We start from the raw sequence: 19,067 nt of genomic DNA, 5'->3' as shown, positions 1-19,067 counted from the left end.
ATTGTGCGTGTGTCCTTTTTATTTTATTATCAACTTTAATTTAACTAGTGTTTGGCATAAACCAGTCACAAGCAACTGCCCAAGATGAAGACAGCAGCTACTATGAGTTTATGACAAATTTGGGGCATTAGTTATCTTATTCTGCAGAACCAAATGGCTAGATGCCAGTCTCTTGGTCTGTCCAGGTCATTGAGGCCCTGATGCAGCACCTACCAGTTACTAGGGCCATAAAGTTTCATCTGCGGGACAAATAGGCCCAGCAAGTTAACATGTAATCATCCATTTGTGGTCTGGCTTATTGCAAGACAGCAATAACAGATGATTTAAAAGATCAAAATAAATGATCTAAAGAGGGAGTGCCATCCCAGACACCTAAAAGCCAACAGAAAATTCAACAGGATGCCCAAGAGGTCAGAAATCACTTCTCTAAACCTATGGCACACAGGCACCTCATTTTGTGACTCCAGAGCATTGTTTGAAGTACTGAGTGGCAAGTTAGCAGCAAATTGTGCAATGTAATGCCCATCAGGCCACCAACACTGCCAAAGGATAAATAATGCACATTTTGGTTCTTGCCAGCACACCGGTGTGGTTGGGTTGGATCAAATGATTTGCCCAGGATCACACAGTTTGGTTAAGCAGTGAAGCCAGAATTTGCCAGCAACTTACCACACCTTCCAAGCTCTATTTGTTTTGTGTTTCAAGAACTACAAAATGGTTGTTTATTCACAAAGAACACAAATCACTGTAAGCAACCACCGTTGGGGGGAGTATTTGCACCACCCTGAATATAAGACTACAAGTGACAGCCCCATAAACAACCTGCTTGCAAAAGGCCTTTTAAATATTGTTCCATTCTTGTAAGGCGCTGCCTATGGCACCAACACAAAAGATGTTTTTCTTAGTATAAAAAGATGGGCTACGCTTTTCTTACCTCTCTGGTGACTCTTCGTTTGTTGTCAGAGTCAGTGTGAAGGTTCACGCTTTCCTGTTATCCTCCTCTACAGACACAGACAAACAGCAACTGATTACCCACAACAATGTGCTTAAATGGCTGTGAATATTTGTCCCACCAGAACGGGCAGGAGAAATATTACTGCCAGCCACTTGCTAACAACAAGCCCTGTAATCAGGGACAGCATCCGGGCCTTTCAGCCTTTTTATTTGATAAGGGCCACGACCCTCAGGGATGTCCACAGCAACTAACCTATGTTGCTAGTTTGCAGTGTTATATAATAGCACAGCAATTTATATATACTTTTGTTCTAGGGCTTAATGCCTTAGCTGCATTTGCCGGAGCCCTTCCAACCGTCACTTCCCTTGGGTATACAGAAGTGTTATCACCTCGTTGCCTTTTCAGACAGGTTCCTCCACAGCAGGCACTTGCTGACATAGGCTTTATATACGATTTATAGCTTTTCAGTGGGTATTATTGTTTCAACTTCCTGCTGCCTGGCCGTTTAGTGATAATCGGTGGCTGTTAACCCCCCAGATTATTTCTTTGTCATTTCATTGGGTAAAATTGATGTGACATCTACTGTGATGTCATCATATGCTACTTACTATTTTTGAAACTTGTCCCAGAATGTTCGCATGTCACAGTCTATCAGATTATCTAGATGGATAGCAGTGTACTTTAAAACTGCAGTTATCTGACATACAAAGATGTTCCAAAATGGATCAGTTTTTCACTGGCTTTCAGTTTTTTGATTAAATGCTCGTGGCACCTTAATCACAAGACCGAAGGAATATCTAAAGGCCCTCTGCAGCACCATGCTATTATTAGTGCGAGCCTGGGTGCTTAGAAAATGGCAATTATTTCCACCCACTTTCTAAGCACCCAGTCCCCACACTAATAACAGCATGGTGCTGCAGAGGGCCTTTAGATAATCCTTCAGTCTCGTGATTAAGGTGGCACAAGCACTTTATTCACGAGACTGAAAGCCAGGGTTCCAGTGCACCCTGCTCCGTAATAACCAGGTTACTCACCGTAGTGACCACCTTACTCCTAGTTCATAGTCCCCTTTCCTCCATACTTATGGGACATTCCTCATTCCTGTGGGACGGGACCGGAGCACTTTGTAAAAGCATCCAAAAATGTGCAAAACTTTCAGTCCTTCCTCTCTTTCTACGCAGGGCCCGGCACACGTCCATAGCCCCGCCCATCTCGGCTCTGCCCCGTGCATCGCCCATCAGTCTTTTTCTATCACCAGGTCAGAAACCTTTAGCAACAACAGAGGAAATTTATTAGAGGGGACAGAGGGTGGGCGTATGGAGGAAAGGGGACTATGGACTAGGAGTAAGGTGGTCACTACGGTGAGTAACCTGTTATACTCCTACTTCTCGTCCCCTTTCCTCCATACTTACGGAAGATTCCCAAGCACTCCTTACAGGAACTATGGGTGGATGGAAAAACCCCTTACTGAAACAGGTTGTTAAGCACAGCCTGACCAAACTGAGCATCAGATCTCAAACTCAGGTCTAGACAATAATGCTTACAAAAAGCAGATGGGGAGGCCCAAGTAGCCGCGTTTGCGATGGTCTCCCAGGTGACATATTTTTGAAAGGTAACTGCAGCTGCCTTGCCCCACACCAGGTGTGCATAAATACCTTTAGGAGGCTTCAGTCCTTGAACGGTGCAAGACTCTGTGATGCAGGCAGCGATCCATCGGAAGATAGTCGCCGTAGAGGCCTGCTTACCTTGTGGATTACCAAAAGTCACCAACAGTTGAGAAGAGCTCCGAAATTCGGACGTTCTGTCCAGATAGAACTTAAGAGCCCTTCTAACATCCAGGCAATGCAGAACCCTGCATTGCCTGGATGGGAGTGGCCGCAGCCACCACCGTGGAGGAGGGGAGCAGACGATCAGGCCACCTCTTCCGAAGAATGTAGCCTGTATCACGCGTCAATTTTCTTATTGACGAAAAGTCCAGAGTGTGGCTTTTCCCAGACCCTATGGACCTCGGCCAAAATGTCCTTCTGCAATAACAGGCCAGTATGCTCCGAAGGAGACAGGGTGAACGCCCCCCAAAGCACACCCTCCTGCGGAGCAGGCGCCTCTGGCACTGGAACATCCAGTAGGCACGTCCAGTGCTCGGTCATGAAAAGCTCTAATAGAGCGGGGCTGTTCTTCGCCATCCTGATCGCTCTGCGCATCATCCGACAGGTCAGGATCCTGCTGCACCAGGTCAGGCACGGCCTTGTCCACAGGGGACAATGGAGGCAAGGGCGGAAGGGTCGGGGGAGGCACTGTAGGCAAGGGTGGCGCCGGCGGAGCCATCGAGGAGCGGGTGGAGCCGGAGGCGCAGGCGGGCACATCTCCCTAAAAAGACCCTTGAAATACTCTCTCATGGGGGTCGGTATGTATGAGCGTCTGAAATTTGCCGAAAAAGGCGTCCTCCGGAGACAGTTTTGGAGCTGCCGGAGGAGGCATCTCATGAGGAGGATAATTCCAGGGACGCAGAGGGGAGGGTTGCCACACAGGCCATCCCCCAAAGTGTCCACAAAAATTACCAGGTTACTCACAGTAGTGACCACCTTACTCCTAGTCCATAGTCCCCTTTCCTCCATACTTACGGGACATCTCTCCGCCCTGTGGGACGAGACCAGAGCACTTTGTAAAAAGCATCCACATTTTTCCAAAAAGTGTCCTTCCTCTCTTTCTTGAGCGGGGCCCGGCACGCGGCCATAACCCCACCCACCTTGGCTCCGCCCCACGCATCGCCCATCAGTCCTTTTCTATCACCGGGTCAAAGACCCATTAGCAATAACAGAGAAACCTTATTAGAGGGGACGGCGGGCGGGCGTATGAAGGAAAGGGGACTATGGTCTAGGAGTAAGGTGGTCACTACGGTGAGTAACCTGGTTATACGCCTACGTCCTGTCCACTTTCCTCCATACTTATGGGAGATTCCCAAGCACTCCTTACAGGAACTATGGGTGGATGGAAATACCCCTTACTGAAACAGGTTCTTCAGTACAGCCTGACCAAACTGAGCGCCAGCACTTGAGCTCATGTCGAGACAATAATGCTTACAGAAAGCAGATGGAGAGGCCCAAGTAGCTGCCCTAGCAATGGACTCCCAGGGGACATATTTCTGAAAAGCAACCGCGGATGCCTTACCCCGCACCAGGTGTGCACGAATACCCTTAGGAGGTTTCAGCCCTTGGACGGTGAAAGACTCCGCGTTGCAGGCGGCGATACACCTAGAAGTAGTTGCCTTAGACGCCTGCCTGCCCAGAGGGTTACCAAAGGTCACAAAGTTGAGAAGAACTCCTACGCTCGGAAGTCCTGTCCAGGTAGCACTTAAGAGCTCTTCGGACATCAAGACAGTGTAGAACCCTCTCAGCCTCAGAGGCAGGGTTCGGAAAAAAGACCGTTAGGGAAATTGACTGATTCAGATGGAATTCGGTCACTACCTTCGGTAGAAAGGCCTGGTCTGTCCGAAGGACTACCTTGTCCTAGTGAAAGCCAAGAAAGGATGCTCCACCGACAATGCCTGGAGCTCACTCACTCTCCTTGCTGACGTAACGGTGACCAAGAAGGACACTTTCCAAGACAAGTACTTGAGGTCCACCGTAGCCATTGGTTCAAAGGGTTTATGGCACAGCGCCGCCAGGACTACATTTAGGTCCCACGGCGGGTGCGAACTACGAACTGGAGGGTAGAGGCGTGTCAACCCTGCAAAATGCCTCTTCACCACTGGGTTAGAGAATAAGAACAAAGGTCTGTAGAAAGGTAAGCGGAAACCGCTGAGAGATAAGTCCTGCATGACAGATAATGAACCCCTGACTCTGCTATGGAGGACACGAAGGACAGCACTGTGTCAATTGTGGCCACTCTTGGATCCAACTTCTTCTCCAAACACCAATGACAGAACCTGAGCCATTTACTCTTGTACTGAGATCTGGTCGAGGGTTTCCTGGCTGCCTGGATAATGCGCATGTTGTCCATAGAAAAATTCAGATGCTCTAAATAACTGAACTCGGGCACCATGCCGCCAAGCTGAGCGATTGTGGGGAGGGGTGCCACATCTGCTGTTCCCCTTGGTGAAGAAGATCGGGAGTTACTGGTAACCTGATCGGCAGATACACCGACAGGTGTTGAAGTTCTGAGAACCAAAACCTGGCCGGCCACCACGGAGCTATGAGCAGAAGGGAACAGTTCACCGAGTTCATCAACTTCCAAATTGCACAGTGAACTAGAGGCAGAGGTGGGAAGACGTAAGCTCTCATGTTGTGCCATGGAATCGCGAGAGCATCCCCCAGAGAGGAGGCTCCCAGCCCCCTCTGGAGGCATACTGAGGAAGCTTCTCGTTTACCGCCGTAGCAAAGAGGTCCACCTACTGCGTGCCCCAACGCGAGAAAATCCATGAGAGGACCTCCGCCTTCAAGTCCCACTCGTAGCTGACCACTGTCCGCCGGCTGAGGGCTGTGACATTCAGCTGGCCCGGGAGGTGTACTGTAAGCAGCCAGACACCATGAAGCATGGCCCACTCCCATATCTGGATAGACAGGACCACGAGTGCGGGGGGGGGGGGGCTTTGTTCCCCCTTGTTTGTTGATGTAATACATTGACACCACATTGTCCGTGCGTACGCGGACCACCTTGTTGGCAATGAGCGGTCTGAACGCCTTGAGCGCCAGAAAGATCGCCAGAAGCTCCAAATGATTTATGTGCAGGAGCTTGTCCTGAGGTGACCAGAGGTCCGAGACCTGAAGAAGATCTAACGTCGCACCCCACCCCAGAAGGGAGTAGTCCGTCGTGATCGTCACCATGGGGGCTGGGTCCTGAAACCCCGCACCCACCGACAGGTTGCTGAGAGATGACCACCAATCCAGGTCCACTCTCATGGAATCCGGAATTACCTGCATGGAATCCGGATCCACTGCCTGACGCCATGAACTCTGAAGAGCCATCTGGGTCCGTCTCATCTTGAGACGAGCAAGAGGAAGAGCCAGAACGCATGAGGCCATGAGGCCCAGAAGCCTCTGGAACCACCAGGCCGCCATGCTCTCCGACTGCACAAACATCTGACACGTGGCTAACAGATCAACCATTCTGTCCCCTGTCAGGTACACTCTGCAGTCGATCGTGTTCCGGTGAAAACCCAGGAAAATCAGGTTCTGCGAGACCATCATGGAAGATTTCCGCCAGTTCACCGACAGCCCAAAATGGAACAGGAGCTGAAGTAGAGACTGGAGATTGCCCGCTGCAGCTAGCGGACAAGGGCTAAGTAAGAGCCAGTCGTCCAAATACGGATACACATGGATACCCTGGAGACGAAGATAGGCCGCAATCACCGACATCATCTTCGTAAAGACACGTGGCGCCGAGCTGAGGCCAAAAGGAAGCACTCGAAACTGGAAGTGCTCCTCTCCCAAAGAGAAGCAGAGATATCTCCTGTGTGGGTTCCAAATCAGGATATGCATGTACGCGTCCTGAAAGTCCACAACGCTGAGCCAGTCGCCCGCCTGCAAGGAGGAGCGTATCTGGCTGGGCGTAATCATCTTGAATTTCTCTTGGGGTAGAAAAAGATTGAACTGGGAAAGGTCTAGGATGGTGCGCAGGCCAGCCTGGTTGGCTTTGGGCACAGCAAACAGCCGGGAGTAGAAGCCAACCCCTCACTCCCCGAGGGGAACGGGTTCCACAGCTCTGAGGTCCAGAAGTTTCTGAACCTCGGCTTTGAGGGAGGGCGAGCCCGACAGCTGAAAAGGCGGGTTGTGGGGTGGGGTAGGGGGTAAAGGTAAGCGGAAGCCCGCTCGAGCGACTGACAAGACCCATCTGTCTTCTGTGATGGTCTGCCGCGCCTCACAATGAGACGCAATGCGTCCTCCCACCGAGGTCTCGTGCGAGCACAGAAAACCCTCATTTAGCAGGCTTATCGGTGGCGGTGCCACCTGAACCTGAGGAGGAGGCTGAAGAGCGGGAGAAAGACCACGTCCGTTGTTGCCTACGGCGGTTATTCCCCGCAGGGGGATCCACTCTGCGAGATTTACAGTCGAGGAAGCCCCTAAAACCAGAGGAGCGTTGACTTTGCGACAACGGTCTCTGGGATTTGAAAGGAGCTTTGACCAGAACAGACAATGATTTAGATGTCTGAGTGCTATCCTTGGTCTTGGTGAGCTCTACATCTGTAGTAGAATGAAAAAGCTCCTTACCATCGAATGGAAGGTCCAACACCTTGTCTTGCACTTCCTTAGAAAATTTAGTGGCATGCAGCCACGCATGCCGTGAGGTATCAACCCCAAGCATCAAGTCCGAGCCGAGGTGTCTACGTGATGAGCCGCAGCCTCCAGGAGACCCTGGCATCGGAAAGGCCTCCTTTGAAATCTTCCAACTTCTCAACCGGGAGGTGTTCCTCAAACTCGACAGACCTTTCCACATCTGCATGTTAGCTCCCGCCAATATCAACTCAGCATTTGCCTGCCTGAGCTGCAAAGCTGAGTTGGCAAACATTTTTCTCCCTAGGGAGTCAAGGACCTTGTCCTCCTTACCCAAGACCTGAGTAGCCGTCGTGGAAGAGGATGCTGCAGGTCTGGATTGCAACGTAGCCGCAGCCACCGCTGTGGAGGAGGGAGGCGGACAAGACGACAGGGCCACCTCTTCCGAGGAATGTAGCCTGTACCCCGCGTCAATCTTATTGACAATGAGTTCCAAGTGTAGTTTTTCCCCAGACTCTTCGGACCTCGGCCAGAACGTCCTTCTGCAGAACAGGCCGGTACGCTCCAAGGGAGACAGGGTGAACGCCCAAGAAAGCACGCCCTCCTGCGGAGCGGGTACATCGGGCACCGGAACATCTAAGAAACTCATCATGTCCAGTACCCGGTCATGAAAGGCTCTGATAGAGCGGGGAAGGTCCTCGTCCTGATCGCCTTGAGGATCATCTGACAGGTCAGCATCCTGCTGAGCTGTGTCAGGCACTGCCTTGTCCACTGGGGATAATGGAGGCAAAGACGGAAGAGCCGCGGGAGGCACCACGGGCAAGGGAGAAGCCGGCGAAACCACCGGAGGAACAGGTGGAGCCGGAGGCGTAGGTGGACATATCTCCTTGAAAAGCCCTTTGAAATATTCCCTCATGGGGTCGGTGGGCATAAGCGCCTGAAATTTACCAAAAAAGGCCTCCTCTGGAGACTGTTTCGGAACCTGAGGCGGCATATCATGAGGGGGTTAAATCCATGGACGTAACGGGGGATGGTGCCACACAGGCCCCTCCACCGACGTATCCACATAAATCAAAGGAGCCGCCCCCGCGGGCAACAAAACATTGTGCGGAAGAGGCATCTGGGCGTTCCAATCATAAACCGGCCGGTAAGGATGCGCATAAGGGACTTTAGGTTCACCCAAGGTACCAAGCCCTACACCAGAGGCCAATGGCGTAGTTGTAGGGGTAGCACCTAAAATGGCCACCGCGGTCATGGTGGGAACGGGCACCATTTTGTCCTCATCTGAGGGGAACTGCGGCACGTGAGGAAGTGAGGCATGGGTCCCCGTCGATGGATCAGGGGTCTTAAGTTTAGCCTTAACATAAGGAACCTCTGCAGAGCCGGTACTATGAGGCCTGGAATGTTTTTGTGCCATACCAACCGCCAACTGAGCCTTCGAAGGAAGTACCTAGGCACTGCCGGTAAAAGAAGAACTTTGTTTCTTTGCCCCCTCAACAGATCTGGTGTCACCACAAGAGTGGGAATGGTGAGCAACGGCTTTCACCGACAAGGCCTTGTCCGGCCTCTCAGAACTGTTGGTAGCTTTATCCTCTGAACAAGGGACCTTATCTGCGCGGTCCTCGAACATCCGTTCGGTAACAAGCCCAGCCAAGGCCTCGGAGAGCACCCCGGTCTTGTTTTTGAGGGAAGCCGACAGAGGCCTCAGAGCGAGCTCTGGTACCCCCACGATTCAGTAGAACTGTGTCTACAAACAGCCCCCACAAGAGGGGCCTGGGAGCATACGCCGTACTCCGGTATTCACAGGCCCCTTACGGAGACCCTCAAAGAAAACTCGGTAGAATTATTAGGTCCAACGGGCACCTCAGGGCAATCCCCGGGGACAGAGCGATCAACGCCCCTCCCGGCCCAGGAAGAGCCCGGAAAGGTGTCTCCCGGCCGGGGTGCTCTGAAAAGTAAAGAATTCACCGGGCGTTTCTTCTTTTCGTCGATAAAGGATTGAAAATGCGAAGGAGGGGTACGCCAAAACACCTCCTCCCACCGCTCCAACCGACGTTGAAGTGCCGGGACCGAAAGGGAATCGCAATAAAAACAGGAATCCCATCAGTGATCCGGTCCCAAACACTCTAAACAAAGAGGATGGGGATCCACCCTTGCGAAGCGAAGGTGACACAATGAACAATCTGGAAAGTCTAGTTTGAACGACAGACAGACTAGTACACGATCGCTAGCGAGAGCCAGAGAGGAGGAAAGAAATGGGAAGAAGATCTTCCGCGGATGCAAGTGCCTTCAGTCCCGAACGAGTGGAGAAAAGGACTGATGGGCGATGCGGAGCTGAGATGGGCGGGGCTACAGCCGTGTGCCGGGCCCCACGTAGAAAGAGAGGAAGGACTACTTTTTTTGCAAAATTTTGGATGCTTTTGCAAAGTGTTCCGGTCCCGTCACACAGGACAGAGGAATGTCCCATAAGTATGGAGGAAAGGGAACGGGACGTAGGAGTATGGAACATCTTTGTTATGCCCATCAGGCCACCATAGGGTGACCAAATTTAAAAAGTAAAAAACTGGGACATGGCAACTAACATAAAAGTAGGACTAACTCTTGAAAGTGGCTATCAAGGCACTACACTTCAGTAGCGTTTGAAGGAGAAGGGGGTTTAGTGTTGCTGTTCAAAGAAACACATATTATAATACATTTATTACAAACTAGCACTATCTTAATTTGTAAAATAATGCATATATTTGTCATGCCTGTGCCACTGGCGCACACATTGGCAACCATCATGGACTATTTGGATCTTATTTATCCTCATAATACTCTTTGAATGACCCCTATTCACACTTTGGTCCTTACTTTTCATTTGCACGACTTTGGTACTTTCTTATTTAATTCAGCTAACTACATGTACCATAATGCACCTTGCTACAGTTATCAATTCCTGGCTATTCCCATTCATCAGTATTGGAACCACAATCCCCAGAAGCCCTAGCGATCAGTGCTGCTTCCACCTCATCAGGACCAGAGAGGGAGGAGGCAGATTACCTTCAGGTGTGCTGCTCCAGGTGCTGCCAATTAGCCTGCCTCAGTACAGGGCAGGGCTGTATTTAAGCAGCTGCCTGCAGGAGCTCAGTCTCTTGCATTAAGAGTTCTCCCAGCAACTTTTTGCCTTGAGCCACGATTTGTATGCTGTTCCTGTTGCCGTATTATTCCTGCTTCTGATTCCAGCGCTCCTTGCTGCCCTGCTACGCGGGGCTCCCTGCCTTGCAGCCTGCTACACTCTTCTGCCTTCAGCCCTGGTCCTCTGGGCTCCCGTTACGCTTACCTGGCTCCCACAGAGGCGTCGATCTGAACTGGACAGCGGCGGTCTCCACCAATGTGCCGCGTAGGGCCGAGATGACGGACTGGACTGGCCCACCTAGCTTAGTTTGCTTGGCCCGTAGGAATATTCTTCTGCAAATGGAGAAAGGGAATTAACCACCCGTGGAGTGGAGCGTAAATCCCCCAACCCCTGCTGTTCTCCACACAGATCACCTTTGATGTCCCCTCTTATAGTCTCACCTGATGGTTTGAAAAGATGAGCTCTCCATCCTGCTTTGAGCGAAGGGGCGCGTTGATAACCAGTTGTTTCACTGGCTCGAAGGAATTGGCGAGTTCCAGAACAATATTGACTCCAAAAGAATGTAGTTCGTAAGAGTTCACATGTCGGACTTTCACTCTTGTCCGATTTCTTGCAGTTTGCAGCTTGACCCCAGCGAAGAGTTCCTCGTGGTAGCTGACGAAGTTCAGGTAAGGATTTGGCTTATCCTACACAGTTCAATAAAATAAGGCCAGAATCTAACCTGTTGCTTGCTCCCTTATTCAGATGTGGAGAGAGAATATGAAGTTCGGGGAATAATGCCTACAACAGTAAAATTAGGTAAGTCTATTGTGGTGAGAAGAGTTCCCCTTGTTTGTCCCTTTGTCTCACCTTGTTGTCCTTTTGTTCCCCTTAGGGGCCGGGGTACGGCGAGTATGCAATGGAGACTGCGCCAACCCTTGAAGAAGAATACCCCCCCCCCCCTGGAATCAGGTAAGTCTATGGGGGTAGTTACTATTGCCTCTGTTTATTCCCTTGGCTCACCTTTGCTGTTCTTGTGTTCCCCTTAGGTGCCAGAGTGCGGCGGGAACGTGCAGAAGGATGCCGGTGGATCGTGGGGTGCTGCGAAGGCCGGTGAGTTTAGCGTGGCGCTGCAGCAGGCGAGGCAGCGCGCGTAAAATGCTTCTTTCTTCCAGCTCGAAGGCGCTTTGGATCCGGAATTCAGGTAAGGATCGAAGGGTTTGCTCTTATTCTAACCTCTTCTCCTTCTGTTCCTCCCTTTTTCTAGGAGCTGCAGACTTGAGGCGGGCGTGACAAAAGACTGAATGCAGGCTTGCAGACACGGTGAGCGTTACGCTGCTTGATGCAGAATAACGCAAAGTGTGTGCTGCTCTTTGGGCGTGGTTTAAATAGCCTCCAAAGTAGTCCCAAGTAAGTATTCCTCCCCAGCCCCACCCGAGTTAAAAAAAATAGTCCCTAGGTAAAATAGTCCATTCCAAGCCTCATTTGGCTTGGAGCTCTGCAGCATGTTCTGTATCTGGTAAGCTTGCAGCATGGTCTGCATCAGGTAAGTTCTACTCTATGAGCCTGGCGCCATAGGCGCCGGGACCGCACCCAAAGAGCCCCTAGCAGGGGTTTTTGGGCTTGTTCAAAATAACTTGATGCCTGCTTCCGGGGTTGCTGGACCTGGTCTGGTGCCCCGGGGGTAGGCATCATGACAGCTCCCTGCCTCGCTGTCCTGCTCCTGTGGGCTCGCTCCCTGCTGCCCTGCTCCTCTGGGCTCCCTGCTGCCCTGCTCCTCTGGGCTCCCTGCCTTGCAGCCTACTACAGCCCTCTGCAGTCCACAACAGTCTGCCTGCACCTTGTGCCATCCGTTACTGCAGCCCTGCTTCCTTGTTTGCAGCCCCCCTGTTTCCTAGCTACTGCTCCCTTACGCTCTTCCTTATTTGCAACCCCCTGTTCTTGATCCCTGTCCTTCTCTTCCTCGAGTCTTTTGTCCTCCCTTAGGTTATCCATTTCAGTTATACTGTTTTCTGTACAGACACCAATAGCTGTTGTTCCCAGCCATGAGCATACAGGGTGGGTGTAACGCTCACCTGATTCCCGTAGAGGCGCCGGTCTTGACTGGGCGTATACCGTATCTTCAAAGGTGATGTGTAACACACGGCTGGCTCTTTGGGCTGGACCTCTGTGCACTGTATGTCTGACTCGAAGGGTAAAATGTCTGCAGATAGAAAATATGGGATTAAGGAACTGGGTTATTGAATGTCTCTCTCTTCTTCCCTTTCTCTTCTCCTGTGGAACCCCAAAGGTTAACGCTCTCACCTTAGGTAAGTGAACGCCGTGCTCTCCATCTGCCTCGGGGCAGGGTGCTGTAACCAGTTTCTTCACTGGATAAGGGGAGCAGGCCTCTTGACTTCAGAGGACTGCTGTCCGTTGTTTACTGCACGAACGGTAAGTTTCGAGTAATTCTAATGTCTTTAAAGTCTTTAGTAATGATGTTTCTTGTTTTGCAGGGTTCCGGCGATGGCGGATGACGGGCTGAAGTGAGTTGAAGATGGAGCCCGTGTGATGAATAGAAGCGCCTGGAAGCACGTAAGTAAGCGCTTGTTGCCTGCTTCACGATGCGCTCTAACTGTCTTTTTATTTTGCAGGTACAAGTTCGGAGCGGCTGCAGGGTGCCGGAATACCCACTGGGTTAGATGTGGAAAGGAGTAATGGCACGTGAGTATTAAAGTTCCCCAATGTCTTTAAACGCACCTTGTTTTGTCTTTCAGATGCGGGATGCAGCGCCGAAGGCCTCCGGAGCGTGCGAAGAGTTGGTAAGCTTTTGTCTTTCAGATGCCGGAATGCAGCGCGAGGCGTTGGTGACAGCCGATGGACCAGGTAAGTGAAGAGCTGTCACTGAAGACCGTAATGCTAACCTGTTCTTTCTTGTCTTTATAGGTGTTGCTGAAGACTGGATTCAGGATGGTAAGCCTTTTTCCTTAGGCCCAGGATCAGATGCAGAAGACACGATGAGCGTTCTGCTGCAGAGGATGCAGAATAACGCAAAGCAAGATTCATCCATCGGGTGTGGTTTAAATAGCCTCCTGTAGTGCTTAGGTGTCTCCTTCCACAGCCACGCCTAGGTAAGAAAAGAGTTCCTGCTTTCCAGAAGAGTTCCAGTGTTCTGAATCTAGGGAGTGGCTCCTGCCCCACCCAACAGGAAAGGTAGTTACAAACAGAAGAGGATCAGAGGCTCAACTGGCAGGCAAGTAAGCAGCATGGTCTGCTGCAGGTAAGTCCACCCAAGCATTATGAGCCCGGCGCTTCCAGCGCTGGGACTGGGCATATTTATGAGCCTGGTGCCACTGGCGCAAGGACTGGGTCCAAAAGGTCCCAATTGGGACTGGTTGGCACTCGGAACCTGGGTTATGGATCTGCTTCCAAGGGAGTTGGGAAAACGCTGACCTTTTGGAAGCAGAGATCATGACAGTGGGCTACTGTAATAGCAATCTGTGCAGAAGGCTGGAGTTTCCAAAGGTCCGTGGAACACACTTTCCAATTTCTGCATACACCCCAAGAGGGAATCCAGTTCGTTTGTACCTTTGTATTCCCTGCCCCTTTTTGTTCACAGCTACTGTTACCTATTCTTCTTTCTTGTTGAGCTTCCTTCTGTGTGTGATTATTTGTCACCTTACATCAGCACAGCCACCCAAAACCTACCTGGGTGCCCGGTGCCACTCTTGACAGAGTGCCATCCCTGACAGTATTCTGTGCGAGATTGTGCATTCCTGCCTGCAAGCTATAAAGACCTACTACAAAAAACAGAGACCATCGCAGTTTCCAATGGGAACATAATCTTGAGAAATACTAGGACAGTCCCGGCAAAACCAGGACGTCTGTCACCGTAGGCCAACAACATAGCCTGCTTGCAGATGGCATTTTAAATATTCTTTCAGTCTCGTGATTAAAACGCTTGTGACACATTTATGCACTAGACAAAGAAAATTAAAAATGCCCTCTGCAAGCAGGCTATGTTATTACTGCAGTGTACTTGCCAACCCTACTGATTTAGGCAGTAGGCTACTGCTTTGCACTGCACTCTGGCCGGGACAGGCCTTAGGTGAACCACCAGTGAAGGCAAGTGGCAGAGAGTGCCACCATCACACATCATCTGCATATCAGACTGAGGAGGGTAACAGTCGCCATGTTGTTCAGTTATTTATCTTGCACTGCAGGAATAAATATTTATTGCCTGGGCTGCTGCTACAGAGGAGTGGCAAACGTTGCCTACCAGCTCTGTGTGATTACCTTCTGTGAAGGTAGGTAATTGGTGTTCACTTACATTCAGAAATGTACATTTTTAACATTTGAACATCTTTCCATCTTGTGCTGTTGGATGGGTTGTGTATTTTAGAACGCTCCAGTGGTGCCAACAATGTATGTTTTGTATTTTCCTGTGATGTAATTGTTATGCAAAGCATTAGTTTTGAAACTTGAAAAATCCTACACTTCTTGGCCACAAAATGTTGGCAAGTATGCTGCAGGCCTGGGTGCTTGGAAAGTAGCTAAATCTCCTGCCCATACGGGCGGGAGAAATATTATTTACCGCCACTTTCTAAGTACCCAGTCCTGCAGTAATAATGCAGCCTGCTTGCAGAGGGGATTTTTAATTTTCTTTCAGTCTCATAATTAAAGCGCTTGTGGCAAATCATGATACTGAAAGAAATGTTAAACAGGAAATTGACTTATTTAGATGGAAATCAGAGACCACCTTTGGCAGGAAAGAGGGATTTGTCGGTAAGACCACCTTATCCTTGTGGAAAACCAAGAAGGCATGCTCCACCGACAGAGCCTGGAGCTCACTCGCACACCTTGCTGAGGTAACGGCAACAAAAAAAGACATCTTCCACGAAAGGTGCTTAAGGTCCACCGTAGCCATAGGCTAGAACGGTTTATGGCACAACGCGGTAAGGACCACATTCAGATCCCACGTCGGATGCGTTTTGCGAACCGGGGGATAAAGACGCGTCAAGCCTGCAAAGTGCCTCCTAATCACCGGATTTGACAGTGAATATGAGCACTGGTCCGTAGACAGGTAGACGCCTACCGCCGAAAGATAAGTTCTGCATGACAGAACATGAAAGCCCGATTCTGCTAGGTGACACTGGGGTCCAGCTGTGAGGCTAAGCACCAGGGACAGAACCAAAGCCACTTGCTCTTATACTGAGACCTCGTCGACGGCTTCCTGAATTATTTGCATGTTATCAGCCGACAGGTTAAGATGCTCTAAAGACCTGAACTCAGGCACCATGCCGCCAAGCTGAATGATTGTGGAGAGGGGTGCCACAGCTGACGATCGTTCTGGTGAAGCAGATCGGGACTCACCGGTAGCCTGTGTCGGTGGACACACTGACAGATGCTGAAGCTCTGAGAACCAGAACCTGGCCGGCCACCGCGGGGCTATGAGCAAGAGAGAACAGTTCACCGTGTTCCTCAGCTTGCAAATTGTCTGATGAATCAGAGGCGGGAAGGCATAGGCCCTCATGTTGTGCTAAGGAATCTCGAGAGCATCCCCCAGAGAGGAGGCTCCCAGACCATTTCTGGAAGCATACAGAGGAAGTTTCTTGTTTGTCGATGTTGCGAAGAGGTCCACTTCCGGAGCGCCCCAACACTGGAATATCTGAGAGGATCTCCGCTTTCAATTCCTACTCGTATATGACCATTGTCCGCCGACTGAGGGCATCCGACGTGACGTTCAGCTGGCCCAGGATGTGTACTGCTACCAGCCAGACACCATGCCGAACCGCCCACTCCCAAATCTGGATGGTCAGATCCACAAGAGGAGGAGACTTGGTGCCCCCCTGCTTGTTGATGTAATACATTGACAACATTGTCTGTGCAGATACGGACCACCTTGTTGGCAATGACCGGCCTGAGCGCCTTGAGCGCTAGGAAAATCACCAGAAGCGCCAGATTTATGTGAAGGAGCTTGTCTTGGGGCGACCAAAGGTCAGAGACCTGAAGAAGATCCAAGGTCGCACCGCACCCTATGAGGGAGGAGTCCGTTGTGACCGTCACCATCGGGGCAGGGTCTTGAAACCCCGCACCTACTGACAGGTTGCTGAGAGACGACGACCACAACACCAGGTCTGTTCTCATAGAAGCCGGAATCAAAACCATCTTGGAGTCCAGAGTCCGGATCCACCACCTGACGCCAAGAGCTCCAAAGAGCCATTTGAGTCTGCCTCATCTTGAGTCGAGCAAGAGGAAGAGCCAGTACACACGAGGCCATGAGGGCCAGAAGCCTCTGGAACCACCAGGCCGACATGCTCTCCGACTGTGTACATATCTGACACATGGCCAACAGATCCACCATTCTGTCCCCGGTCAGGTAAACTCTGCAGTCCAACGTGTTCCAGCAAAAACCCAGGAAGATCAAGTCCTGAGAGACAGTCACAGAAGATTTCCGCCAGTTCACCGACAGCCCAAGATGGAACAGGAGCTGGAGGAGAGACTGAAGATTGCATGCGGCTGTCAGCGGGCAAGGGCTGCGCAAAGCCAATCGTCCAAATAGGGATATACATGGATACCCTGCAGACGAACATAAGCTGCAATCAGCGGCATCATCTTCGTAAAGACACGCAGAGCCGAGCTGAGGCCAAAAGGAAGCACTCAGAACTGGAAATGCTCCTCTCCCACAGAGAAAAGTATCTCCGGTGTGGATTCCAGATCAGAATATGCATGTAAGCATCCTGAAGTTTCACCATGCTGAGTCAATCGCCCATCTGTAAAGAGGACCTTATCTGACCAGACGTGATCATCTTGAATTTCTCTTGGGGTAGGAAAAGATTGAACTTGGAAAGGTCTAGAATGGTGTGCAGGCCAGCCTGGTTGGGTTTGGGCACCGTAAACAGTTGGGAGTAGAAGCCCTCCCCTCGCTCCCCTAGGGCAACAGGTTCCACCGCTCTGAGATCCAGCAACTTCTGGATCTCGGCCTTGAGGGAGGGGGAGGGGGGGCGACGCCGACTGCTGGAAAGGAGGATTATGGGTGGGGAAGGGGGAAGCGGAAGCCTGCCCGAGCGTCTGACAAGACCCACTGGTCTTCGGTAATGGTCTGCCACACCTCCCAATGAGACGCAATGGGTCCTCCCACTGGGGTCTCGTGCGAGCACAGACAACCCTAATTTTGCTGGTTTCTCAGTGGCGGCACCACCTGAACCTGAGGAGGAGGCTGATGAGCGGGAGAAATATCGACTCTGTTGCTGCCTCCGGCAGGAATTTCCCGAAGGGGTATCGATTCTGCAGGATTTTCGGTCCAGAAACCCCCTAAATCCAGAAGAGGGCCGGGACTGTGACAACGGTCTCTGTGTCCTAAAAGGTGGTTTCACCAGGACAGACAAGGACTTGGCGGTCTGGGTGCTATCCTTTGTTTTGGTCAGATCCACATCCGTTGTGGAATGAAAAAGCTCCTAGCCGTCAAACGGCAGATCCAAAACCTTATCCTGCACCTCCTTAGAGAACTTGGTGGCGTGCAGCCAAGCCTGACGAGAAGTATCCACACCAAGCATAAGGCCTCGGGCCGAAGTGTCGACGTGATGAGCCGCCGCTTCCAGCAGATCCTGAGCCAGGACCCAGGCATCCGACAAGCCCGCCTTAAAGTCCTCAAGCTTTTCAGCGGGGATACATTCCTCAAACTCCGACAGACCTTTCCACATTTTCATATTCACCCCCACTAACATCAGTTCTGCATTGGCCTGCCGCAATTGCAGGGCTGAGTTAGCAAAAATCTTCCTCCCAAGAGAGTCAAGAAGTTTATCCTCTTTGCCTAGGACCTGTGTAGCCGTTGAAGTGGAGGATGCCGCAGGTCTGGACTGCAAAGTGGCCACAGCCACGACCGTGGAGGATGGGGGTCGACACAGCGCTAAAGCCACCTCTTCTGAAGAATAAAGCCTATAGCGCCCGTCAATTTTCTTATTGACAAACAGTCCAGAGTGTGGTTTCTCCCATACTCTACATACCTCAGCCAAAACATCCTTTTGCAAGAACAAGCCGGTACGCTCCGAAGGAGACAAGGTGAACGCCCCCCGAAAGCACGCCTTCCTGCGGAGCGGGTGCCTCCGGTACTGGAACATCCAACAGACACATCATGTCCAGCACCCGGTCATGAAAAGCTCTGATAGAGTGGGGCTGGTCTTCGTTGTCCTGATCGCCATGTACATCATCCAATAAGTCCGGATCAGGCTCGGTCACATCCGGCACCACAGTCACCTTGTCTACTGGGGACAATGGAGGCGGGGGTGGAAGAGTAGGGGGAGGCCCAGCCAGTAAAGGCGGCACCGGCGGAGGCACAGGCAGCGTAGCCGGGACCGTTGGCGCAGGCGGGTATATCTCCCTAGAATCCACAATTGTGTCCACCATGCACTCCTATTTTAAGAGGTTCAAAAAGTTCTAATTATGTTTCAGTAGCAACAGATTGTTTTTAATAAACTTAAGGTGCAGGGGAGATAACAGTCAACCCTGGCATATGGGTTTTGAGACAAAAGTAGAACAAAATAAATTCCTAATTGAAGGAACTCCCGTCCCCTGCACACTTTCACAAGCTCAGTAGGTGAGCCAAACAGTTAAGGTTTGCTTATGAGCATACTCTAGGTATGTAGTCTTTTTTGTTCAAACCAACAGATTATGGTCATAGATAGTAAACATCAAAACTTGATTTTGGATGATTCTTCTTTAGAAAACAATTTTTCTTCAAGTGTAGTTTTTATTTTGCAAGGGGCCCAACGCGTTTCGAGAAAAACATCTCTTCTTCAGGGGCATATTCAATTGTTCAGTTGAACAC

The sequence above is a fragment of the Ambystoma mexicanum genome, chromosome 14, assembly GCF_040938575.1.
Source record: "Ambystoma mexicanum isolate Mex_15411 chromosome 14, UKY_AmexF1_1, whole genome shotgun sequence".
Classification (NCBI taxonomy): Eukaryota; Metazoa; Chordata; class Amphibia; order Caudata; family Ambystomatidae; genus Ambystoma; species Ambystoma mexicanum.
The sequence above is the reverse complement of the archived record's forward strand: the minus strand, read 5'-3'. Positions refer to the sequence as shown.